Source organism: Lissotriton vulgaris, chromosome 8 (genome assembly GCF_964263255.1).
Source record: "Lissotriton vulgaris chromosome 8, aLisVul1.2, whole genome shotgun sequence".
NCBI classification, from domain to species: Eukaryota; Metazoa; Chordata; class Amphibia; order Caudata; family Salamandridae; genus Lissotriton; species Lissotriton vulgaris.
This window is the reverse complement of record NC_141696.1, coordinates 808,321,200-808,348,183: the sequence shown is the minus strand read 5'-3', so window position 1 is coordinate 808,348,183 and position 26,984 is coordinate 808,321,200. Positions and strand designations below refer to the sequence as shown.

Here is a 26,984-nt window from a genome sequence, read left to right as displayed (position 1 = left end):
CAGGTGAATGAGCTTCAATACTAGAGAAACATCCTAGCAAATATGCTCGGAATTAGCTAATAATAAAAGTTTGGAATTTTGAAATACCAATATGGTTCTAAATTCTAATGATGTTAATACTTTCACATAACTATAATAACCGATCACATCATGACCAATAGTCATGTCCCTTGAATACACTACAATATGGCCGCCATATAAATAGTATTCGGCCGTACAGCGTAAATCTCGCGATAGACATAATACCACGTTGTCGCCGCCGAATCAACATAAATAAGGGACAACTCAAGCAGCAATTATCAGCTGTTTTCATCAAAATACGCTGCCGCGTCCGACCCGAAGGAAGTTTTCTACCGCGTCTGACCCGAAAGGAGTTCTTTTCCGACTACTCACGACTTCTAAGTAAGTGTGATGTGCTGTCTCGCTAGACTCCAAACGACCCCCGTCCCTTATTTTAATTTTATTGGGAATACCTCAATACAACAACAGTTTGCCGTTGCCTAATTGCTAACTAATATACCCAACCTAGCTCCAGTCGTTTAACTAAGGGGTATGTTTTTAAATTAAATCAACAACAACACGGCATAACTACCATTGTTTTTTCTAAAGCGACCGCACGATACTTGATCTTCTTTCTGTATCGGCATAGAAGGGTGTCACATGATCCACGATTTTGAATAGCACAACAATGTGCTCCCGTGTGCTCTGACCGAGTCTTGAATTATAATTAATTGTAAGATTAGCACAATGAACGCAATTGTGTTTAAGTTAATAAAGATAGACATAGGCTGTAGGTAAAGTAACAAGCCTTTCCCTAGTGCTAATCTTTCATTTGTAATATCACCATAAGTGAAAGATAAAACAATTTATCACCACCCCCCCCCTTTTCTTACAGAATGCGAGAATTAAATTCTGAGTACAGAACAAGCCTCAAGCGCTTTTTTACTGAGCCAGATTACAAAAATCAAACGTTTCTACTGAGCCTAATCTAAAAGGTAATTTATTTTTCCATTTGAATCTGCCCACAAGAACGTACACCCAGTACTCTGGACTTACTTAGCTATTTGTATTTCATAGCATCCCCACTTGGAAGTCGCGGAATTAACATCTATACAGACATCATCTCCAAACTGACTTTGACAGTTCATCACTTACCTGGCTAGGTAGTGTATGCATAGTCTGCGACATGTAAGTGATATTCATTAATAAATATCTACTGCTATGATATGTTATCAACTTGTTGTTTTGATCCAGACCTCCAGTCACTATATCGACTTTAGGTAAATGTCAAGCAATCTACAATAATATAGAAATAATATGTTTGTGCAGATTGCAAGATGTAAGTTGGTATTCATCATCAAATATCCACTGCTATGTAATGTGATCACCTTTTGTTTTGATCTAGACCTTTAGTCGGCACACCGACTTTAGGTAATTGTCATGCAATTTTGAATAATTAAAAATGTCCTTTGACAAATGCTATAATGTCTCTCTTCAAATAAGAGTGCAATGACAAATGCATCAACTAAATGTACATACCAAGTCAATGTTATCATCCACTAGCAGTTTAGACCTTATTTGATATACCAGTGGAACATGTAATATTCTCCCAGTATATCTTTTTTGCATTTTCTGTACCCTACTTTTATCAAATGATCAACTCTTTGCCTCTTAATAAAATGACAAAAATATTTTTTTGACTCCAATATACCTGGTTTTTGTATCATTATATGCAATATCAATGCTTCATTTCGTATAATGTTAGTGTGGTAACATTATTTATTCACAACGATAATTCATTTCTTCAGCCATTATTTACAAATAGTGAGAGTTCATAACCAGTGGAACATGTAATATTCTCCCAATATATCTTTTTTGCATTTTCTGTACCCTACTTTTATCAAATGATCAACTCTTTGCCTCTTAATAAAATAACAAAAAAATTTTTTGACTCCAATATACCTGGTTTGTGTATCATTATATACAATATCAATGCTTCATTTCGTATAATGTTAGTGAGGTAACATTATTTATTCACAACGATAATTCATCTTTTCAGCCATTATTTACAAATAGTGCGAGTTCATAATTAAGTTAAGTTCCGCATCATCTGTTTTCTCATTACAGAAACAAAATCCCTTGCTGGCCCAACCTACTATTCACTTCTCTGCCCAAGCCCGCAAGGGTATATTGGGTTGCTCACCTCTTAATAACCAGATATAGGTCTGGCGTTCTTTGATGTCCTGACCCTCGCACCTGGGGGTCAGAGGGGCCGGGATGAGAGTGTCCAGACACCCAGCAGGAGGGTGGAGCCAGCGCCCAGGGAGGCAGGAGGGCGATCGAAACCAGGCGTCGCGGGACGGCTGGAGGACCATCGAAACTCTTTTCCCCATTGATCCGTCAAGTGGTCGCTTTACCACCTGGTCGGATCTTGGTGCCTCGATGTCGGGGCTTCACTGGGTCCGCGGCCGAGGTCGGGCCGAGGCCACAGGTCTGGTCGTGGAGGATCCAAAATGGAGTTGGGGTCTGAGATGGTGGTCCGGTATAGGGGTCGGACCCGCAGAGTGGGGCGAGTAGGGGTTGCCGAGCTCTAGAGAGGAGGAGAGCCGGTGGTCGCCCGGAGGGCAGCCCTCGTGAAGGTTGGAGGGTGTCGCCCTCAGCCGGAGGACAGGGGTTGATGTCGTCCCAGGCCCGTCATGCGGGAGGAGTGGGACCACGCCACGAGGCCGGGTCCAACACACGTCCCCCCCAGCTGAAGGCAGGGAGAGTCACCCATCCTCTTCGGTACTCTCCTCGTCGAGGCGGAAGAAGCGGGACAGGCCATCTGGGTTGGCGTGGTCGCTGCCGGGGCGATGCTCCACCGTGAAGTCCATTCCTTGTAGGGAGATGGACCAGCGCAGCAACTTCGGGTTTTCCCCTCGCTTCTGCATCAGCCACCGCAGGGGTCGGTGATCAGTTTGCACCCGGAAGTGGGTGCCGAAGAGATAGGGTCTGAGTTTCTTGAGGGCCCACACCACGGCGAAGGCCTCCCGCTCAATGGTGCTCCAACGTTGTTCTCGGGCCAGCAGCCGTCGGCTAATGAAGGTCACTGGTTGATCAATTCCCTCGGCGTTGGCTTGGGAGAGAACTGCTCCGACACCGTGATCGGAGGCATCCGTTTGGACTATGAATTCCCGGCTGTAATCGGGGGCCTGGAGCACGGGAGCGGTGCACATCGCTGTCTTTAGGGTCTCGAAGGCGGTCTGACACTCGGGGGTCCAGTGCACCTTCTGGGGCTGTCTCTTGGAAGTGAGTTCCGTGAGGGGGCTCACAATACTGCCATAGTCCTTTATGAAGCGCCGGTAATACCCAGTGAGCCCCAGGAAGACTCGGACTTCTGTCTGGGTGACCGGGGGTTCCCAGGCCAGGATGGCATCAATCTTGGGTTGGAGGGGGGCCACCTGGCCGCTCCCCACTTGGTGCCCCAGGTAGGTCACGGAACCTTGGCCGATCTGGCATTTGCTTGCTTTTATGGTCAATCCGGCCCGGCGGAGGGCTGCCAAGACCTCCTGGAGGTGTTGGAGGTGTTCAGCCAAGTGGAGGCTGTACACCGCGATATCGTCCAGGTAGGCGGCGCTGAACTCCTCGAGCCCCGCCAGCACCTTATTCACCAGTCTCTGGAACGTGGCGGGGGCGTTCTTCATCCCGAAGGGCATCACCCTGAAGTGGTAGTGGCCATCGGGGGTGGAGAAAGCAGATCGCTCCTGGGCGCCTGGTGTCAGTCCGATCTGCCAGTAGCCGGAGGTCAGGTCGATGGTGCTCAAGTAGCGGGCCGCCCCCAGGCGGTCGATCAGTTCATCAGCCCGGGGGATGGGGTAAGCGTCTGTCCGGGTGATGGCGTTCAGCCCCCGGTAGTCCACACAAAATCTGAGTTCGGGGGCAGCGCCCGGGGTGGCGGCCTTGGGGACCAGGACAACAGGGCTGGCCCATGGACTGTCGGAGGGCTCGACCACCCCCAGAGCTAGCATTTTGGACACTTCAGACTGAATGCAGGTCCGAACTCGGTCGGGAACTCGGTTGGCCCGGTGTCGCACAGGCAGGCTTTTCCCGGTGTCGACATCGTGGACGCACCACGGGGTGACTCCGGGGGTAAGAGAAAATAAAATCGGCAAATTGTCCCAATAGCTCTTGGCAATCTCGGCGTTGTTCTGGGGTCAGGGTGGAGGAAAGGTTGACTCCTTCCACGGAGCCGTCCTTTTCGAGGGTGTTTAGGAGGTCTGGTAGGGGTTCAGAGTCGTCTTCAGCTCCACTGTCGGTAGCCATTAGGTGGCTAAGTTCTGATCGGACAAAGTGCAGTTTGAGTCTGTTGACGTGGATGACCCGGAAAGGGTTCCTAGGGGACTCCATGTCCACCAGGTAGGTGACGGGGCTCTTGCGTTCCACCACCTTGAAGGGCCCAGTCCACTTGTCCTGGAGGGCACATGGTTCGACCGGGGACATGACCCAGACCTGTTGGCCCGGCTCGAACTCAATAGAAGAGGCGTTTTGATCATACCAGCGTTTCATGTCTTCTTGGCTGGCTTCGAGGTTGGGTTTGGCCAGTTCCCGGAACCGCCGAGTCTGGTTCCAGAGGGTCAGGAGGTACCAGGATACGTCAGGGGGAGCATCTTGGGCGGTCACCTCCCAGCCTTCTTTGACCAGGCTTAGGGGACCCCGGACGGGGTGCCCGTACAATAGTTCGAAGGGGTTGAATCCCAGGGACTTCTGAGGGACCTCCCAATAGGCGAAGAGGAGGCAGGGCAGCAACACGTCCCATTGGCGTCATAAGGGTTCTTCCAGGCCCATGATCATCCCTTTGAGGGTTCGATTGAAACGTTCCACCAGTCCGTTCCCTTGGGGGTGATAGGGGTCGTAAATTTGTACGTGACCCCGCATTGCTGCCACAGTGACTTCATGTAGTGGGAAATGAAGTTCGGACCCCGATCACTGACGACTTTTCGGGGGAAGCCCACCCGGGAGAAGATCCCCATCAGTGCCCGGCCCACCACGGGAGCCGTCACGGTCCGGAGAGGGATAGCTTTGGGATAACGGGTGGCATGGTCCACCAGGACAAGGATGAAACGGTGACCTTGGGATGTTCGGGGCTCCAGGGGCCCCACGATGTCGATCCCCACCTGCTCGAAGGGAGTGTTGACGACTGGGTAAGGTTGCAGTGGGACCTTTAGTTTTCCGCCGCTTTTCCCACTGGCTTGGCAGGTGGGGCAAGTCCGGCAGTGATTGATCACATCATTCCTCATCTTGGGCCAGTAGAAGTGGGTCACCAGGCGGCTGTATGTCTTGTCCTGCCCCAGGTGCCCGGCGAGGGGCACATCGTGTGCCAGATTCAGGAGGAAGTCTCTGAACTGGAGGGGGACCACCAATACCCGGCTGGCCCCTAGCTCGGCAATCTTCTGCTCACTGTAGAGGAGCTCGTTGTCCCAATAGACCCAGTGGGCCCCCGAGGTATCCCCTGTGCTCTGAGATGCGGCTTGCTGTCGGATCCCCTCAAGGGAGGGACAAGTTTTTTGCTCTTGACGGAACTGTTCTCGAGTGGGGCCACCTTCTTGGCGCCATTGGGCCAGTTCCGGGAGGTTGCCGAGCGGGGCAATTTCTTCACAGTTGGGCCCCGGTGGACCGGGTTCAGGGTCGGTGTCTTCAGAGGCGACGGGCAGTGGAGGCTCGGGCCATTCTGGTTCTTCGGTTGAGGTGATGGCTCGGGCGGCCATGGATCGGGTTGTCGCACAGACCCACTCAGGGAGGCCTAGCATCCCCAGATGCTCTCTCCGCTCGACGTCGGCCCAGGGGGAACTCTCAAGGTCGTTCCCGAGGAGGCAGTCTACGGGGGCATTGTCTCGGACGGTCACTTTCAGCATGCCCGACACTCCTCCCCATTCAAAGGGGACGCGGGCCATCTGGCACAGGCTCTCGGAATTATCCGCGGACCATACTGGGCACAGTACATTCAGCAAGATTTGATCCAGGTTCACCAGGTGGCAACGGACGGCCGTCACGCTGGCTCCCGTGTCGCGGAGGGCTTCGGCCCGGTGTCCATTAATGGTGACCCACTGGCTGTACCTCTGCGTGTTGGCCAGGATTGGGGCCCGGGGGACCATGTCCCTTTCACCCAGACATACCAGGGACATGGCTGCGGGCTCCCACTCGGTCTGGTCTTGGCCAAAGTCTTCTTCTTCGCCCTGCTCCTCCCCCAGGAAGGCGGCGACGATCTGGCGGTTTTGCGGACCGGTGGGGTTGGATGGCTGGTTTCTGGGACAGTTGGGGTCATTGGCGTAGTGACCGGGGCGCTGGCATTTGTGGCAGATAAGGTTCGGGCGGGGCCCCGGCCATGCTGGGGGGGCTCCCCTCCCGAACAGGGGAGGTGAAGTGCTGGTGGGGGGCACTGCGGCGGTGTCCCTGCCCCGGCCTGGGCCTCCTCCTCCGCCTCGCTGATGGTGGGATCGCTGGGGAGCTCAGCCCTAGTCTCCCATCAAGCTCCGGGGAACCCAGGTGCTTTCCCATCGATCGGCTTCGATGGCGAGCTTCCGGGGCTCGGTCAGCTTGCTGTCGAGGAGATGCTGCCTGAGTTCGACAAAACAGTTGTTGGAGAGGTGTTCCCATACACTGAGGTTGAACAGCTGCTTGTAGGTGGTGACCTGGCTGCCTTTGATCCACTCCTCTAAGGCTCTACTATAAAAGTTCACATACTCCACCCAGGTGGTACCGGGGATCCTCTTACAGTCTCGGAATCGCTGCCGGTACATCTCGGGGGTGAGCCTATAGCGAGTAAGGAGGGCGGCTTTCATGTGTTCGTACGAGGTCATCTCGGCGTCGGGGAGCTGTAGCAGGGCGTCCCTTCCCTCATTGACGAACCTCCCCCACAACCCCGCACCCCAGTCTTTTTGCGGTACGCGGTGCGAGGTCATAGCTACCTCGTAGGCCTTAAACCATTGCTGGATGTCGTTGTTTTTATAGTAGTCTCTGACAACATCTTTGGGGATGTGGACCTTTGTGTCTGCAGGAGGAGGGGGGCTCTGGCCCCCGGGGGCGCTGGTGTCCCCGTGTTTAGCCTTAATTTCTAGTTCCTTTAACCCGCGCTCATGCTCGTATGTGAGCTTCTTCTCTTCCAAATCCCTCTGTCTCCTTTTCTCTTCCAGGTCTCCCTGTAGCCGTAGTTGCTCAAGGGCTATTTTTTTTCCGGCCAGTTGTAGTTCCCCATCTAAGCGGAGTCTAGCCAGCTCCAATTCGTGGAGCCGGCTCCTCTCTCGTTCTCGGGCATCCTCGTGGAAGAGGCCCGTGTTCCTTTCCTCCGCTGGGGTTGTGATAATCTCTGGGTGCACATCGGGGATCGTGATGACTTCAATCTGGGGTGGCGTCGCTCCTGTTTCCACCCATGTTTGCAGGGCCTGTTTGAGATCATCTTTGGTGCTTAGTCCAGTGGTAGCGATGCCCAGGTCCTTACAGAATTGCTTCAATTCTTTGTGGCTGTAATCTTCTAACCGTTCCATCTGGAACTCTGAGGTCGGTCTGGTTTCCTTGGTAGTCAAGGTCGTAGTGTGTTTCTGTTAGTAGTGGGAGAGCTACTCTCTGTACGATCTGCATCGACTCGGATCGCACCGCCTGCCACCAATGTTAGAAAGGGGGTCTTAGAATTGGCCGAGCGAAGTCGAGAGGCCTCCTGGCGAGGTTCCTCCCCTAGGATCGTACAGACGAGCAATCACCTCACTACAGATGGACACCACACAAGGATAGATTCTTAAAGTTTTTATCAACAATTAAGGCAGGTATTCGTATCGGTACAGGTTCAACTGGATCAAGGGATCCTTTCAGGTTTAGTCACTGAGGGAAGGGGGTAGCGGGACAGTCTTGGTACCAGCCTGGTACGGGGATACCCTACGCTCAGCTCTCAATCCTCGAGTTGGGGGGTTCCTCAGGGTCGGGCCGCGGCAGCGCCAGCAGGGCTCCGAAGATGGTTTCAGCGAGGATGGGCCGTGGCAGCGCCAGCAGGGCTCCAAAGATGGTTTCAGCGAAGATGGGCCGCGGCAGCGCCAGCAGGGCTCCAAAGATGGTTTCAGTGAAGATGGGGCGCGGCAGCGCCAGCAGGGCTCCAAAGATGGTTTCAGCGAAGATGGGCCGCGGCAGCGCCAGCAGGGCTCCAAAGATAGTTTCAGCGAAGATGGGCCGTGGCAGCGCCAGCTGGGCTCCAAAGATGGTTTCAGCGAGGGTGGGCCGCGGCAGCGCCAGCAGGGCTCCAAAAGATGGTTTCAGCGAAGATGAGCCGCGGCAGCGCCAGCAGGGCTCCAAGGATGGTTTCAGCGAAGATGGGCCGCGGCAGCGCCAGCAGGGCCCCAAAGGCGGTTACGGGTTCCACGTAGATGAGTTTGTCTCGGTGTCTCTCGACTCCAGGATACAACTGCCGACCTGCTCCAGAGCTGCCCCAGATATAGGTCTGGCGTTCTTTGATGTCCGGACCCTCGCACCTGGGGGTCAGAGGGGCCGGGATGAGAGTGTCCAGACACCCAGCAGGAGGGTGGAGCCAGCGCCCAGGGAGGCCGGAGGGCGATCAAAACCAGGCGTCGCGTGACGGCTGGAGGACCATCGAAACTCTTCTCCCCATTGATCCGTCAAGTGGCCGCTTTACCACCTGGTCGGATCTTGGTGCCTCGATGTCGGGGCTTCGCTGGGTCCGCGGCTGAGGTCGGGCCGAGGCCACGGGGCCTGGTCGTGGAGGATCAAAGATGGAGTCGGGATCTGAGATGGTGGTCCGGGATAGGGGTCAGACCCGCAGAGTGGGGCGAATAGGGGTTGCCGAGCTCTAGAGAGGGGGAGAGCCGGTGGTCGCCAGGAGGGCGGCCCTCGTGAAGGTTGGAGGGTGTCGCCCTCGGCCGGAGGACAGGGGTTGATGTCGTCCCAGGCCCGCCATGCGGGAGGAGTGGGACCAAGCCACGAGGCCGGGTCCAACAGGAACCTCTGTGGTGAGGAAGACTACACTTGGAGTAATGAAGATTACCGGAAAGTAACCAGGGCATTACCTCCTCAGAAGTCTTCGTCACCACATTACTGACATAGTGAACATATACTTAAATCAAAGCAGCTTCATCGTTACCAGAAAAAAACACCAGGAACGAAAGAGTGAGGCCCAAAGACTGTGCAAACCAAACAGTAAACAGAGGAAAAACCTCAGCTGCACAACACAAGAGCAACAACAAACAACAGTCAGTGTCAGCCAGCAGAACAGCCACAGCCAATCCCAAGAAACTATTGGGACCACCCTGAAAGAAGCCCAGGAGATAGAAGTACCATGGGCAGAATATCCCAGTATCCAGGATGATACCTCCAACCCCAGAGACTCATATGCCAGAAGGATGAACTGGGCAATCCACTAACTCAATGTGGAAACAGACAGTTAATGCCCAGACCCCACTGGGCCACCAGTGACATAAAACCAACACCTGTGAAAAAAACAAGGTCACCTCCAACACCACCCTAAGCACCTCCAACAGTGGTTCACCCTAGACCACAGTTCCTGAGAAAAAGTAGGCAGAACAACCTCCCCAGGAACGATGAGTTACACGAGGGCTCTAGGACAAAAACTGCAAAACAGGCTGCAAGACAACGTGATCAGGCAACATCCAAAAGAAAAGAGAACCCAAGTCCTCCCTGCCAACACAATGGCCACGAAAAGAAAACAACCACCATGGGCAAGAACTGGAGGCCAACCTCCTCCAAATGTTTGAACGGAGCAGCCCGCAGTACCAGCGACACCAACAGGAGATCCCAGGCCAGGGCAGGACAAACCTCCAAAGGGCGCTGAAGAAAGAAACTACACATTGACGTGGAAACCAAAGGATACAACACATCCAAAATGGAAACTCCAGAAAGTCCTTAAAGACAACCATAGTGACAGAAGACTGGAAGGAGCCCTACCCAACCAGAATCCAACAAACAGAAAATCTAGTAACCAGAACGGCCCCACTGCAATAGAGTGTAACTTCATAGTGACACACAACATGGAGAAAACAACCCCTAATGTCAGGAAGAAGACCCTAGAGTCACCGAAAGTTTGGAGTTCCGAATCAGGTCAACCAACCCTGCAGAGAAAACTCTAGACAACAGAGCCACCCACTTGAGAATGGAACCACAAGTTCCCTCAGCAGAGGGCACCATGGGTGCCGGACGCAGCCAGGTCCCACCAACAGTACAAAAGCATTTGCCAGGTGAACCTCGCACAGTACCCTGGCAAACAACGGAATCAGAGGAAATGCAGAAAGCAGGCCTGCTGGCCACCGGTATGAAATTGTGGCAAACAGCCACAACTCAGACAGGGAATAATTGAGAGCATAAGCAGGGCTGGAAAGCACTGCCCCATGCCACATTTGAGATGATCGCCAGACACTAAGTGGAAAGCACCTGGTTTCCCCAGGCGACCTCACATCCAGGTGCTAACCAGGCCCGATGCTGCATAACTTCTGAGATATGACGAGAGCAGGTGCTTAAAGGGTGATATGGCTGTAGGCTTACATCGCCTCTGCAACACAAGGAGCACCACTGTCGACAAAGAGATCAAATTCACGGGGGTGTTCCAGGTACAGGCAGTCCACTTAACAAATCTACACCTCAGGAGGCTCACAGCTGCCGAGACAACTCAGAGCACCCAGCCCAGGTCAGAAACACCGGAGCCAGGAGCGACAAGAACACAACCACACAAACCCCCCTGACGAATCAGAAAACCCAGCACATGACGCCCCCAAGGACTGGCCCAAATGTCAGACAAACCGTTGTAACAGCCTCCAGTTCCCTAGAGGTGAGAAAATAACCAGCCCATAGGTGAACCCTTGCCTCTGAACAGACCAGATATCCAAAGGTGCCCCCTAGCCCAGCTTGCGGGCATCCGTGTATACCACCTGGGAGGATGACACTTGAAAGGGCATACTCGACACAAGACTGGCCTCGGCCAGCCACCACCCCAGGGCAACCTGGATCAGAGGGGACACCCCCCCCCCCGGAAGATAGGAATTGGCAGAACAAGGGGACCAATGGGACAGAAGATGTTTCACTAACGGATACACTTGCAACGAGCCCCAGTCAACATATAGATCACCACTGACATCAACCACTGATGCACTAGGGCTGAATCCTGGTCGACCCGGCAACTCGGTACCTTTTGTAAGGGCAAACACCTGACCTCTGGCAAAAGCACAAGCCCTGTGACCATGTCCAGGAGACCACCAATGAACACCAGGTCTGGGTGGGTACCAAATTGTTGTGATGGATCAGAAAGCTGTAGACCAACAGACTATTGCACACCCACGGCATTGAAGTGCCCCATGGAAAAAGAAGAGGTAGAAAGAAGCCAGGCATCAAGCAATGGGAAAAACTGAAACCCCTCAATATGGATGAGCCCAACCAAGTGAGTCAAGACCTACGTAAACCCCCCACCCAAGGCAGAGGACATGCCAAAAAGCAATACCATTACTGAAAAGTTCAATGTCCTACACATAACCTGAAGAACTGCAGGTATGCCAGATGAATTGGCACCTGCAGAAAGCCATCTAGCAGAACCAAGGATGACTCCACGTCCCCTTGAACCAGTACCGGAAGGATTCCCAGCAAAAACAGAATATGAAATTTAACATGAGTGACAGAAGAGGCCACGCATTAAATCCAGCACAGGATGGAAATACCCTGGTGCCCTGTCACAGCATGACCCCCGGAAGATGAAGCACCCGTGACAACAACCTCATGAGAGGCAGACCACAAACAACAGACACAGGGGCAGTCCTCTACCAGGAACTGAAAGGAAGGGAGGAGCACAAACAAAACATGAGAAGCGGAGTAAAGGACACTACAGAGAAGATCAAGCAGACCACGGCCTGTCCACTGGAATCCGCATGTAGGGCCCAACAAACCACTATCCTCAATGGAATTCATCACCATCTCCTCCAATGGTGCATCAAACAAAAACCCCCCAGAAAAAGAAAGTCCCAACAGTAGCGCAAAGGGGAGCAGCACAACAGCCCCCCACGCATCAAACAAAAAAATCTGCCAACATCCTGGGCTGTCTCACCAACAAACCCAGGGCAGACATTTCCTATTACCTATGCAGGATCAGACAGACCCTCAATAGAAACTAGACAGTATAAAAAAGCAGATGCCCCATAGAAAAACTGGCAGCAGCACAGCACCACTACACTGCCAAGCCCGCCCCTTTGTCCACCGGAACCGGCGGGAAGGCAACCACGGAAATATTATTCTCCTGGTAGGGAGACAGTCCTTCAACAGAGAATCCACCACTTTCGCCAGTGGGAATACAGTAGCAAAGACGCGCATGTAATGGTGGAGTGTAATGGGAGGTACACAGGCTCTCGCCGCAGGCACAATATAAGGAAGGCCCGATCCTCCAGATACCTGAAGAATGCAAATGCGACATAATCCACAATATGCCACAGAACCACCATCAAAACGTGCCCCAGCACATACCTGCCACCCATAATCACCTCTTCCACGGCCTGCACCTGTACCAGGAGAAGGAACAATACGCCGTCTCAAAGGAGAGAAAGGACCCCCACAACCTGCGAGTAAGGCATGATCCTGCATCATGGAAAAGAGGACAAAGCTAGCTGAAGCCGACCCTGAAGCCATAACCCTGACCAACAAATCCAAAAAGCCCAATAAAATCACAATTCAACACACCGTCTGACAGCTGGCCATCACAGGCACCTGACAAGGAGAACAGCGTTAAAGAGTCGAAGAGACTATATAGGTGCTTTGTATACACGCAGCAAAACCAAAGGGGATGATGGACGGAGTGTTGAACATTTCAAGCACTCACCCAGTCAACTGATATGGGTTTAATCCATCATCATTCTTTAGCTCACTCCGCCACCCCAGTTCAGACATGGCCATATGCAATTCACACTGACCCTCTGCCTCATGGGAACAGTCCAGCCCTAACTGCCAAGCCATGTCTTCCCTGGACCAGAAACAAGCATCCTGGGACTGGTTTCTGGCTAATCAGCCATCATCGGCCAGGCTAGCTTGAATCCAGTGGCAAAGTGAGCAAGGGACCAATGTCTGGGCATACCCTGCCAAGTTAAGGAGTAGTAGTCGGTGTGCACGCCGCATCATCCAAACATGCCCTGCCGTACATACAGAGCATAGACACGTGTCAGTTGCATCCACCTGAAACCAGGCATAACCCATTATCACCTGCAGCCCTCTAGACAGGGCCCTCCCACAGAGTGATGCTGGGGGATGGTGCAGTCAACCAGAGATGGCCAGCACCGGACAGTAGCTGCAGAAACGTATTCAGACCGCCCCCCCCAAGAAGAAACACAGCTCAATCACACCGTGCCCCTCCAGAAACGTTGTCTCCCACTTTGCACACCCAATATTGGCATTTAACCATGCAGAAGCAACTTGAGGGCATGCAACCTGCACACCAGAATGGAGAAGCACTTGGAAGGAAACAATTTCGGAGCGCCCAGCCATTCGGCACCGGAAATGGGGGAGCAATGCTGGAGCTGCTCACAGCACTCACCTCATACACAACAAATCAGGTTGGAAAGTACATGCTAAAGCAGGGTCACAAATAGTGTACATCCAAAACACAATTGAGTCCACATAGCAGGGCCTCATATCCAGAATAGGGGGCTGCTACATGATGACCTCACCCCTCTTACCTGCACCTTTCTTGTAAAATCTGCAATGCAGACCTAAAAAAACAGGAAGTGGGGTGGGTTGTGCCTCCTTTTATGGTAGGTCAATGGTAAAGGAGGTCAGCCTTGTTAGGGAGGGATGGGGGAGGCCAGAGCGCTAATTTGCTTGGAGAGTTCTGTGGGGGAGCTGAAACTCTACATCAGCAATATGGCGAGGAAGACTTACAAGGAGGTAATGAGAAATAGAATCAGTGCATGTACATATTATGGCATACTCAGATAGTAGGTTGAGTGCACTGAAGGCTACGTCAGTGAGTAAGGCATGAATAAAAGGAGAAGAGTGCATGGATGGTTGGATGGGACTTGTTATAAATATTTTCATAGAGAACGTGATTGCCTTCAAAAGTAGGATTGTAAATTGCCTTTCTTCTTAATCTATGAACTGCTAGCGCAATTAATGCCCTTAGTATGTCATGACTTGCCATCAGGGTATCAGGAATAGCATTATGCCAGGGGTGGTCATGGTCATGGCTAGAATGCCCACTCTATGCTAAGAATTAGATTAGCATTATTATGTCCCTGCTAGCATTATGCCACGTACCATCCTCACAATTTTTCTGGTATTGGTATTACGTCAGCTCCCAGAGCCATCATGTCAGAGTTTACTACAAACTACCAATATTTCCCCCCCTTTATGTACTCTAATGGCAGTGATGTAGTGGTGGGCACCATTGTGCCATAGATGTCCACACTTTGTCTCTACAGTTTCCGAGGCCCAAACAATGTAAACTCCACTTGCTATTCCTGTGATTACAAGAGGGTCCACAAATATTCCAGGGTCATTACTCTTTCCCACCTTTGCTTCAATATGTTTCTTCCTATATGATGGATCACAACACCAAGTGTATGAGATCCTGCCCTGTTTGCCACAATTGAGGAATAGAAGTCATCCGTCAACAGAGTAATCATGTATAGATGGGAGCGTTCTTTACTATTTCAATTTAGAGCGCACATGACTAAGTATTTGTTTCCCTATAGGGTACCAGTTGAGTCTAGATGCAAATGTATGCTTTTCCAGCACCTCACCTCCCCTGTGTTTCACACCATATTTGAATTTGAGCACATTCAAGGTACTTTATGCTAAAAGTAATGTCCAGAGAGTTCTATGGACTACATTTGCTTAATCTTTGAAAAATGATATCTTTGCTTGTGTATGTTGGATTTGATTCCTTTTGGACTTTTTGTTATTCAGATAACATGTGGCTATTTTTCTATATGAGTGTGGACTAATTTTGTACTGTTTTCACTGTGGTACTGTGTGTTTATGTACAAATGCTTTACACATTGCTACTGAGATAAGCCTGGCTACTCGTGCCAAGCTTCCAAGGGGGTGAGCAGGGGTTGTCTAAGCTGTGTGACTCCCTTACCCTGACTAGATTGAGAGTATCTACTTGGACAGGTTATAAACCACTGCCAACAAGAGACCCCATTTCTAACAGTCACACAGGACAGCACAGCAAGCCACCTAATAGTGCTGCGTGACAGGGAAAGGGCAGGAATGAGCCGTATTTAAAAGAATACAGAGTATTCCTGCCTTTGTCCTTGCGCTGGTGCCATTTCAGCTGCCTAGCACCAATGCAGGCACCCTTTCACCATGGTAGTTGCCTGCTTTGCAAGCAGGATTGTTTTTTGTGCAGAAAGGAGCACCTTCCTGCACATTAACAATCATGAGAGGCATATTCCTCTTTCTGTGTGTGCTGCAGAATGCAGAAAGAGGAAGTAACAAGGAGAAATAAATATATTTCTTCTTGTTATGCTTCCCCTGAGAAGGTATATCTTTTTGGCGCATTCCCAGGTCTGCCACTTTTGGTAAATCTGGAAATGCATCAAAAATCATGGGAGTTGTGTGGGAACACACATGCAGTGTTCATGGAACACCTACCCAGAGCAGAGTAACGCAAAGCAGAGATTTGTGCTGCTTTGCATTTCTTTAAAATTCTGAAGTCACTGGGGCCACACAAAGTGGCCTTGCATGGCTTCATAAATCATATTTTGGACTTGTTTCATGCTTGCAACATGTTGCGTGGCACAAGGACGATGCAACTCCCCATATAAATATACCCCTAAGTTTATAGTGTGACCTATGTGAGCACTCAGATCTTGGCAGTGGAACTGTGAGTGAGAGAGAGGCAGGGGCATGACAGGAGAGGCAGTGGTGCTCAGCGACAGTATTCAGAGTTTGCCGCGCTCTACTCCCTGTTTCATAAGCACAAGGGAAACCCAAGGATATGTAGGAATCCAGGTTAGTGCTAAGTTGTAAGGAACATAGGGCCCTATAGAGTAACAGGAAAAGTAATACACTTGGGCCAAAAATAATGCCCAGAGTACATTCAATCAATGGATAAAATAGCATTTATTGATATATAGACTAACATTGTTTTGTAGGGATAGCCACCCCCACGGGGCACATGACACAGGTATAAATAATTCTTTCTGGGTGTACTTTGAGGGCATACCACCAAGGCAGACCTTGATTTTCTGCCTTGTTTGGGTCTGATCTTTTGACCTCGGGCAGCTACCTGGTTGCTGGTTTTTGTGAATCTTCGTGATTTTTGTTACCTGGCGCTTTTTATTGTCTATGAAATAGACAGTTATTAGCGTTCCCCTGATCCGACCTGGTGGGAACATACTTGTTCAGAACAGCCCAGCTAAGATACTAAGAGCCAGGGAACAGTTGTACAGGCAAACCTGGATCCAAGTTGAACTGGGTGACTGCACAAGGATTTCGAGGAAGATTGTTAAGGAAAAAGGCCTGAAGCAGGGGTGCATGTTGGCATCACATCTTTTCAATCGGTTCATGGCAGATTTATCACCAAGGTTAGACCAGGTAAACTTGCATCCATCGCGTTTGGGCCCCTTAAGTCTACCACGTTTCTCCTAAGTGGATAATGTTGCATTACTTAGTCTAACAAAAGTTGGATTGCAAAGATCAGTGACTGAACTGAAAAATTAGATCAGTGGCAACAAACTTGAAATTAGGAGCCGACCAGGGCCCCCGGTCAAGATCTCGCTATGAGACGATGTTAGAGGAGGATACCCGTTAGAAGTATCTGGGTGTAAATATCGACAGCAGACCAAAATATCAGGAGCAGAAAAAATATATGACAAAACAGGAAACGCACTGATCTTTGTGATCTGCACACTTGCCATGAACATAGATGGACCCTCTTTCAAGCCCAGTAATAGTGGCCTAATTGCCACCGACCGTGGCCTATGCAAGTGTTGCTTTGTGTAGTAAAGATCACCTCTCTTGGATAGATTACAGGTGAGAGTATTTAAGCTGGTGTTTAGGCTTCCTCAAAATGCCTCTCCAGCGCAAGTCCGCTTGGAATTTGGGCTCGCAAATGAGGTACTGGGCAGAATGTACAACAACATAAAGTGCTGGTATAAAATTAGATGAATTAAAGAAAGTTAATTATTAAACAACTCTTTATGGTCAGCCCTCGAAGAAGATTCACAATCTACTTTCCATAAATAACTCTATACTTCCCTAAAAATGACAAATACAGCCGAGTTTTTGAATAAGAATCTGCCCTTTTCGTTTTTTAGGTAAGTGGTAAATAAAGTCGCGAAAAGGCTCACATCTGGTTGACAAAAATAGCTTCAGCTGCCGCTCATATGCCTGAATGGTACTTAAATACTACGAAGGTCCGAAGTCGGTTCCATATCCAAGTCGCTCATTCTCTGCACATTTAAAGACGAGGTTGATGGCGATTCGATTTGGCCAATTACCGTCATCGGCGGACCAACCGTCTTGGAAATATAGGGGCCCATTCGGATGGCGGACAGTTCGCCCCCACCGGGCCGGCGGTAGCCACCGCCGGCCCGGCGGGGCAAACCGCCCGCCATCCACACCAGAAAGACCCCCTGCCATATAAGGATAGCTGGGGGGTCCAGGACGGACGGAAGACCGTCCGCCGCGTTTCCGCTGGTCGACTCGTCGACCGGGCGGAAAGCATCTTTAATATGGTGGCGGTGTCTGCAAGACAACACCATGCATATTAGGATTCAGGCGGAGATCAGACTTTCCATGGTGACGTTGCCACCATGGAAAGGCAAGCGGTCTTTGGCATTGGGGGCCTGTTGTCGGCCCCAAGGATGTAGGGGGTGGGGATTCACATGGGGGGTACCTATGGTACCCCCTGCATGCACAAGGTGGCATGCACCGCGCGGTGCCTATCACGTTGTGCATGCAAATGCACAACATGCATTTCTAACATTGCTGTGGGTGCTGCTGACAGCACCTCCCGCCACAATGTTAAAAAATGCAGGATGCGCCCGCCAGTGTGGCGGGGTCATCCTAATGGTTACGGCAGGACCGCCGCACCCATGGCGGGCAGTCCCTTTAGCCGTTGCAGTGGCAGGTGTCCGCCCGCCATCGTAGTAGACCTCATAGTGTCTCCACATCATGTAGACATTGTGGATCTAAGAAAGAGGACTTTATACATTTAACATATATATGCCCCTTATTTACAAAAGACACATGCTACTTCGTTAAAAAAAGAGCTTTAACGCTGGGGGCATACGTGCATGTAGGGCCACCATAATAAAAAAGTCTTGATCCTGCTGACCCCCAATTGAACTGCAAACGGATGAAATTTCTATCATTGCATTGGAAAGCGATCCCTATTGCCAACAACCATGGGTAAGATTGAAAAAAGGGCCCTGAGCTGCGCTTTGTCGAATCCTCTTGAAAAATACTAGCAAATATTAGATCGTGGTACGAATTTAGCATTATTTCACTTTAACAGTGGAATTTTATTTATTAACAAGGTTAGTTTGTTGCCTATTTTATCTATCAATGAACTGGAATTGTTGCATTTTATAAAGTTTTGCCCATCATTTTAAACTTGCACTAATCAGATGGAGGCACGACGTTAGCACTGTTGCATTTTACCAGCGGACTCCATTTTTTTTAACAATGTCAAATTTTTCTATCTTTCAACGAACTGGAATTGTTGCACTGCATAAAGGTTTGATAATGATTTTATGAATTTTATTCAGTATACTGATTATCTGTAACTTTACAGGTAACATTGTTAAGGTTTTCATTAACCAAAACAATAACGAATTTGACTGATTGATTGATTGATTGATTGACTGTACGTACCAAAAATAAGTTCTCTCCAATTAATGAAGTTCTGAGCCTGGCAGTAGTCAGAAAAAGTGCCACTGGGAGCCACTAAAATGGTGAGGGCGAGGTGATTTGAGCATGATTGCGAAGGCCTAGAAGCTGTTTTGTTTCCAATCGCATTTGCTGGCTTCTGCAGAAGAAAATGGTCTAGTCCACTTCTTTAGCATATAAGAAAAAAACAATTTTCTCTAACATATAACATTTAGGAGTTCATAGAAAACCCAGCTGCACTGATAACACTTCAAGGGTGCAGTACATTTGAACCATAATTGCGTCTAACAATACCAGTTACTTTTTTTAACATCACCAGTGGAATCAAGGTGTTAAGGATTTGAGGGGCATATTACCAACAACTAGCGATAATTTTTGTCTCTAACTTGTTTAGAGACAAAAATTATCGCCGCACATCGGCGATTTTTATCGCAGATAAACCTTGCTATTAACAAGGTTTATCGCAAATGCGATAAAAAACGGCCGAAATGCATGAATATCGCTGAAAAGTCAGCGATATTCATGCATTATCGAGCAAATGCTCTTAGCCATGTTATCCACCTCCCATTGGATAACATGGCTAAGAACTGCTCAGGGCAGGTGTTAGCTTTTGGAGATATTCGCGCTTAGCGCGAATATCTCCAAAAGTTGGTAATCGGAGATAGCGATGTTAGCGACTGTTTTCAGTCTCTAACATCTTGGCACGCCCACTTTGCATCTCATTAGTGATAAATATCACTGACATGCAAAGTGGGGCCCAAGATGGTCGCTATCTCCTACTAGCTGTCGCTAACTGGTGTTAGCGACAGCTTGGTAATAGGGAGATAATTTTATCTCCGCTTTCTTGGCTTTTAAAGCCAAAAAAGCGGAGATAAACCCCCTTGATAATATGCCCCTGAGTTATGTTTACCAAAGATTGTAATGATTCAGGTGCTCATCTTCTGAGGTTCCATAAGGCCCTTCAACCAAGTCTTTTTCCCATATCAGTACTAATGAGGTATAACACCCAAGCCACAAAAAAAACCATTCTGCCTTTGAGTAACAGAAGATCCACATGTAGAAGCTTCCAGGAGACATCCTCCTGCCACATTGTGGAATCCTTTCTATATGCAGTTTAACTCTCAGCATTCGAATTGTATTTCGTGGTCTCAACAAACTTTATGCATATCTCACCCAATACTCTACTGCTAATGGCAGCTGAGATGTCAATGACGTCAATGTGTGTATGGAGTACAAAAAGACAATTGCTACTCCTCTGCTGATTCCTTACTTTGGTTTCCCAAGAGGTTTTGTAATCTGAAGATTTGCCTCATGTGTGGTCAGAGCGATACCAAAGGGGATGATGAATGGAGCGCTTGAGCACATCAAACACTCACCCCCAGTCACCTGATCTGGGTTTAATCCATCACCATTCTTTAGCTCACTCCACCACCCCAGTTCAGACATGGCCATATGCAAATCAGTCTGACCCTGTGCCTCATGGGAACAGTCCAGCAAGAAACTGCCAAGCCATGTCTTCCCTTGACTGGAAACAAGCATCCTGGGACCGGTTTCATAATCCTCATCAGCCAGGCTATCTTGAATCCAGTGGTAGAGTGAGTATGTGGTCCGGGTAGCATCTTCTATTAGCCATGTATCCAGTACGTGTTAGAAGAACAAGGCTGGATTCGGTTATCAAGTTGTGGATGTTCAGTTGTTTTTGTTCATTGATGAGGATGCAAAACCGAAGGGGCTTGGGATGAGAAACAGGGAGAGGTTAACTGTGAGCAAAAGATGGGAGAAGGTAAGGAAGGATGGGTGAGTGGTTCTCGCTATTGATCTCAAGAAGGATGGGGAGAAATGGGCAGGGTTTAATGGTAGGTAGGTAGATGGATGGAGGTGAGAAAGGACTTAGAAAGAAGTATATTGAGAGAGGTCATGATGAGTGGCGGAGAGCAGGGATCAGAGAGTGAGAATTGAAGGGTATGGAGAAGAAGATGATGGGAGGAAGAGTGGAAGCGAGCCCTTGTCCTAGGCAAAACAGAACTGACGAGAGGGAGAGTGGGAAGGTGTCTGTCTTTTTTTGTACGAATTACAGGAAAACAACTTTGTCAGACAACAAAGAAGGTAGGGGTGCATGTAATGGGGAGAGACTAGAAGGCAAAAATTGAAAGAATGATTTGGAAGAATGAGGTACTGTGAATAGATGATTGAGGTGAAGGTTTGAGAGGGAGAAGGGGGTGTAGAGAGTAATTGGTGCATGGTGGGGCGAAGGTAAGAGGATGACTATGAAGCAGTAGGAAGGGAGCAAAAAAAGGCCATACAAAATAGAGAGTAGGATGATGTGAAATCGTTATTGCATAAGCGTGGTCTCACAGAGTTCCTGATCACAGATATGCTTCCCCTAAGTCTACACGCATGCATAGTTTTTTCATGTCATTGTTATTTAATATAAATTAAACAACAATGGAGGAGTACCCCCTGAGGGCGCGAAAAATACAAAGAAGAAAATCCTTCTGTATCAGGAGCTTAAGGCTCTGGTTAGCAAAAGATTGCCCCAACCCTTATGTAGGACAGTAGTAGTCCTTGGAGAAGACCCCTCACTCACCAACCTGGTTGGTGACATGCTTCATCATTGGGGTCCCACCCCATAGGCCGAGTGCCCATAGGGTGTGCTGCGACACCTGGTTACAGTGGAGCGGGTTTCTTTGTTTTTATATGTGCAAAGGATAACTGTGAAAAGTGTGTTAAAAAGGGGCCAAGTCTACTCACACCAAGAATTTATTCTGGAGTGCTTGAGCCCTGTTAAAATATATATGTGGCACCGGTGCCTAATTAGGAAGGTTTTGGTGCCTCAAGACGTGTGAAAAACTTAAAAATAGCCAAGTGTGCTATGTGAGTTAATTAAAATACGTCTATATGTTTCAACCATCTGTAAGATTTTTTGGTTTTCGTCAGGACCGTGTATATTGAACGGGGTGGTCCACACACGCTAAGGCGTGTCCAGCCCTCGTTCAAAAACAGACCATAAATAGTGGTCTGGTGTAAAAAAGTGCTTATTCAAGAAGAACTAATCAGTAGTCCCTTGCTGACAATTTTGGGATACACACTCATAGAGCATGCAGTGGATATTCTCATCCTAGCAGGTGCATAATTTGCTTAGCTTTTTCTCATCAATATGCGGAAACCATAATGTGCTGAAGAACCGGGTTTTAGAACCCAGCGGTGCCAGGGATAACGCCCGATGTCTTCGGATTCCCCTGCCTCAGCAAACAGAGACACGGGACACTTCTTGATGACGTCAAAGACCAAATTTATTGGCTGCAACCAGGAACAGAGGTCTTCGAAGCACAACACGGGTGATTCGCTAGAGACTGCACAAATTCATGGAGCGGAGCATCGTCTTTTATGCTAAAAATCACATTCCTGGCTAGCATCAATTACATACAAACTGACCAATAGAAAAACGACATTTCAAACATATCGCATGACGACAATCCCACTTTCCGTTGTCCAGCCCACCAGAAATGACCAAGCAAAAACCAACATTCTTGTTTTAACGGGCCGGACAAACCCATCATAAAGACCTCAACCCAAATCAATGATTAAGCCATAAAGGAAGGAACAGAAGCAGATGAGAAGCAAGATAGGAGGGTGTGTGCATGTACCATAAACTCAGCAATGTCCTGCTCTTTGATCTCTATCTGACCAGCTGCTTAACAAGGAACTGACTCAACGAGGTCAGCCTCGGGCAAGGGAGTCAGTTCGGCCAGGTCACACAAAAGTCAGCTAAGGGGTACGTATCCCAAAGGCTCGTTCGGCCATAATCATCGGCCTATGTGAGGGCAACCACACAAAATGGCTGCCGCACACAAAATGGAACCCAAGGGTTCAAACAAAATCCCTGAATACGTAGTGTTCTCATTGATCGGTTATAACGAAAACACTCGTACACACTCGTCATTTGCGGTCCGCTGACACCAAAATCGTCTATATCCGACGACCTTCATTGAACGGGTTCAGAATCTACAGAACCACAGATCCTCAGTACCATAGTACCATAGAACCACAGACCCTCCTTTTGCCCTTACATAGGCAACAAACCCAAACCCATGTCAGTCTGAATCCAGGTCTATATTCATCAGATCATCAAGATGTTGCTGTAGCATCATCCTAGTACTTAGCAACCCTCTCTGGACAGGTCTCCTCGCACACAAAGTAGCACAAAGGCCACATATAGCAGGAGCACACTGTACACAGAGACAGAACAGGAAAAGGATAGCTAAGACCATCCCAATGACCATCAGAATCTTCCATCCCCACGTGGATATCAATCCCCAAAACCATCCCATCAACGACCAATCTCCCTTGTCTATATGTACAGACTCGGAGATCTTATGTAGCTTGGAAATGGCCTGAAAAACTGTCGGAGCGTTGTCTGGAATGAAAACGCAGCAGCTCGATTGAATCAGTTTACACACTCCACCTCTATCTGCAAGTATGACATCAAGGGCAACTCTGTTCTGAAGAGTCATAAGTCGATCCGACTGGAGCTCAGCAGTCAAGTTACTAAGGGCACCGGCAGTTTAGACTATGGTGGACTCAACCACTCTCGTCAACTGTCGAATGTTCCTGCTGTTAGCCATAGGTCCTCAGAACAGCAGAAAAACCTTAAAGAAATCTCCCAATTCTTGCCCTGCGGTATCTTCCTTACTGAAGACACCTCTAGCAACTCTCGTCTTATGGTAATCTGCCGCAGCTGTAAAAGTGGGAGGCAACAGGAATGAAACAAAACATGTGCCCGAGAAGCCAGGGGGCAACCATGTGTACGCTTTATCATAACAGATGAAATAGGTACCCCTAGCTGCTAGGAACGCTGGGGAAGTCTGAGACGCAAATACATATGTCTCAGTGCAGACACTCTTCCCTAACTGAGCTCTCGGATTCTTGCCATTACCTTGCAGACAATAATGACCCTGATGGGGCACTATCCAAATCGGTGGAAAACTTTTCGCTCGCTGGTTAACACTCAGACTAACTCCATATCCAGTAACGTTCCAACCAATGTATGCTTGTGTCTCATCTCTCGGGATAGTCTCATAGGAACTAATTCCTCTAATCATATCGACTATGCCCTTGACCAGAGCACTAGTCTTCGGACTATCTTTCACGGAAAGTTGGGGATAGACTCCATGAGCATAAATGAACATTGTTCTGTATGCCCAAATAGAACCATTGTAGCTAAAAGGCACAACCAGGTACGGAATACCTTTATCGGTAGTATGGGGAATAAGGCCACAAACCCAACAATTAGTTGTGTTCATTACTAGCTGGTGTTGGTGCAGGAGTTGAACAAAGGAATTGTTAGAAAATTCCAGTCTGCTAACGATTTCATGTTCGGGCAGAGGGTGAAAAGAATGAGAAGGAACAGTAGCAGGAGGTATAGGTTGCGTAGTGGGCATGAACGTCACTTGAAAAGAGAAAGTCACATATCCAATTAAAAACATCATTAAGCTAAGCAATGTAAACAAACACAATATTAAAAATCGTTTTTGTCTCATCAATTTACGAATTTTGCTCTTAAAACTTATTCTTTCAACAGGTCTCTCCATCTTGAAAAACTCCATCCTCTCTAATTGCTGCTCGCGGTGGTAGGGTGTTCTATGCTAAGGAATGCTTCTGTCAGTCCAGGGCAACTCCCTTAGACCAACCAGAACCGTCGACCTAACGTCTTCGGCTTGCACTCCAAAGACTTGACAACCACGACCCTACAGCTGAACCCGGATAGCGGTTCGAAAAACAAAAATAAAAGTAGTTCCTCGGAGGAGAGTTAACCCTCAAAAATCAGTAAAAGAAAGAATTTATCTTTTTATTAGTCCCGCGACTCTCGGTCGCAAATTATAATGCTCTTTGCCAGGCAATGTCTGTTCTCGGAAAAGTAAATCAGGTTCAACAGTGTTCAAACGGTTCAATGGAGGCACAGCTTCTTGAAGAAGATCGTCACTTTCTTGCTCAGTGTTCGTCCCAATCAAACGGGAATCGCTAAATGGCAGAAAACGAGGCACGGTCTCAGTCTCAGAATCAGGAAGTCCTTTCTGGATCCACCGGTTGTACGGGAGAGGCAAAGGGGCCCTCTTACATTGTACACCGTGGATCCAGTTCTTTTTACCGTGCACTCGCACTGCAGAACGGGTAGATAATAACACCAGGTATGGTCCCGTCCAGCGGGGCTGCTTGTTCTTGCTCCGCTGAAAATTCTTGACAAGGACCTATGTGCCAGGTTCGATGGCGTGTCCTGGATCTTCAGAAGCTTGCGGCAATGTATCGTGAACCTGTTGATGCAAAACACGCAATTTAGCCGTCAATTCATATAGGTAGTCCAGCAACACAGGATGTTCTGTTTCACTAAACTTTGTCGGCCTCGGCACTCCCCAAACGTTTGCCGGGCGACCAAAAACTACCTCATATGGACTCAAACCCATTCGTGAATGCACAGTCATTCTAGTGGACAAAAGGGCTAGAGGCAAGGCATCTGGCCATTGCAAACCAGAGCTCGCTTGAATTTTGGCTAACTTCAGTTTGAGAGTGCCATTGTAGCACTCGACTAGACCAGCTGATTGGGGGTGATTTGCAGCGTGGAACTTCTGCTGAATTCCTAACCCATCACATACTCTCTTCATCACTTGACCCACAAATTCACTTCCATTGTCACTCCAGATCATTCTCGGCAAACCATACCTAGAGAAAAACTCTTTAATAAGGGCTTTCGCTGTGGACAAGGCAGTGTTGTCCTTCAAAGGATATGCTTCCACCCATCTAGAAAAAGAGCAAACCACCACTAACACGTACTTTAGGTTGTTGCACCTCTCCATGTGGATGAAATCTAGCTGCAAAGTCTCAAACGGATACGTTGGAGGAGCAAAATGACCAGCTGGAGTTGGAATTCCCTTACCAGGATTGTACATCAAACACACCATACAATTCTTAACCAAATTCTCTGCACACTTAGGAATTCCAGCATTCTGCCAAACCGGAGCCAACAACTTGCAAATCCCTTTCACGCTAATATGAGCCAATCCATGAGCCATTGTAACCACTGGAAGTACATACGCATCGGGTAACAACCATCTTTGATGCTCTGACAAATCAATCCAACAACCATTTGAATCCAATTTACCCTTACTCTCTCTCCATTCATTCAACTCTTTCTCTGTAGCTTCAGCTTGGATGGATTTCACACTCTCAATCGTATCTTCACACATACTTCCATCTGGAACCCATCTTGCCGGACCTGCAACATACATTCGACTCATCACATTTCTCGCAGTTTCTTTCACGACTTCATCTGCAAACGCATTACCACGACCAACATCATCCGTAACTTTCTTATGCGCACTGCATTTCACAATCGCTACTTGCAACGGTAAAGTAAGTGATTCAAGAAGTTCATTCACCAATTGACCATGCTGGATCTTTGTTCCATGCGAAGTCAGGAACCCACGCTCTCTCCACAAACGTCCAAAACTATGAGCCACACCAAATGCATACTGGCTATCGGTGTACACAGTCACTCGTTTTCCTTTCGCCAACACACACGCTCTCGTTAATGCAATCAAGTCTGCTGCTTGTGCTGAATTATGTGGGATACGTGCAGCTTCAACAATCGCATGCAAAGTCGTAACAGCATATGCCGAAGTCGTATCACCATTCGGAAGCTTAAAGCATGAACCATCAACCCATAGAGTACCATCACACTCTGAAAGAGGATAATCCCTAAGATATATCCTCCCTTTCGTTTCTTCCTCAGTCCTAAGGAAACAATCATGCTGTTCAGTAACGTTTATCTCAGTTGACTCGCTAACAAGGTCAATTCGTAACCCGACAACCGAGCACTAGTTAAGTGCTGTGTCTTTGTACGATTCAACAAGGTATCCACTGCATGTGGAACCATCACAATCAGTGTATTGTCCATTACCAAACCAGCAGACTGTCAAATAGAAACAGCCGCTGCCGCTGTGGCTCTCAAACAACTCGGCAATGCTCTAGCTACCGGATCCAAAGTCGATCTCTTTATATGCACATGAAAACCAGCAAGTCAAGTTGCGTCTTCAAAGCTTGACTATAGATCGATGGTCTCTCACAATAGCCTT

At 48.7% G+C, this 26,984-nt stretch overlaps 1 long non-coding RNA gene across 1 annotated transcript in view; it reads left to right on the top strand.

Annotated features, from left to right (window-relative positions):
• The first annotated feature begins 336 nt into the window (after positions 1 to 336).
• The window catches only part of LOC147698018 (uncharacterized), a 163,161-nt gene continuing 136,513 nt past the window's right edge, over positions 337 to 26,984 (top strand). Inside the window, exons 1-3 of the long non-coding RNA XR_015299171.1 lie at positions 337 to 402; positions 896 to 995; positions 1,078 to 1,188. This is a non-coding gene — a long non-coding RNA (uncharacterized LOC147698018). The remainder of the gene's footprint in view (positions 403 to 895; positions 996 to 1,077; positions 1,189 to 26,984) is intronic.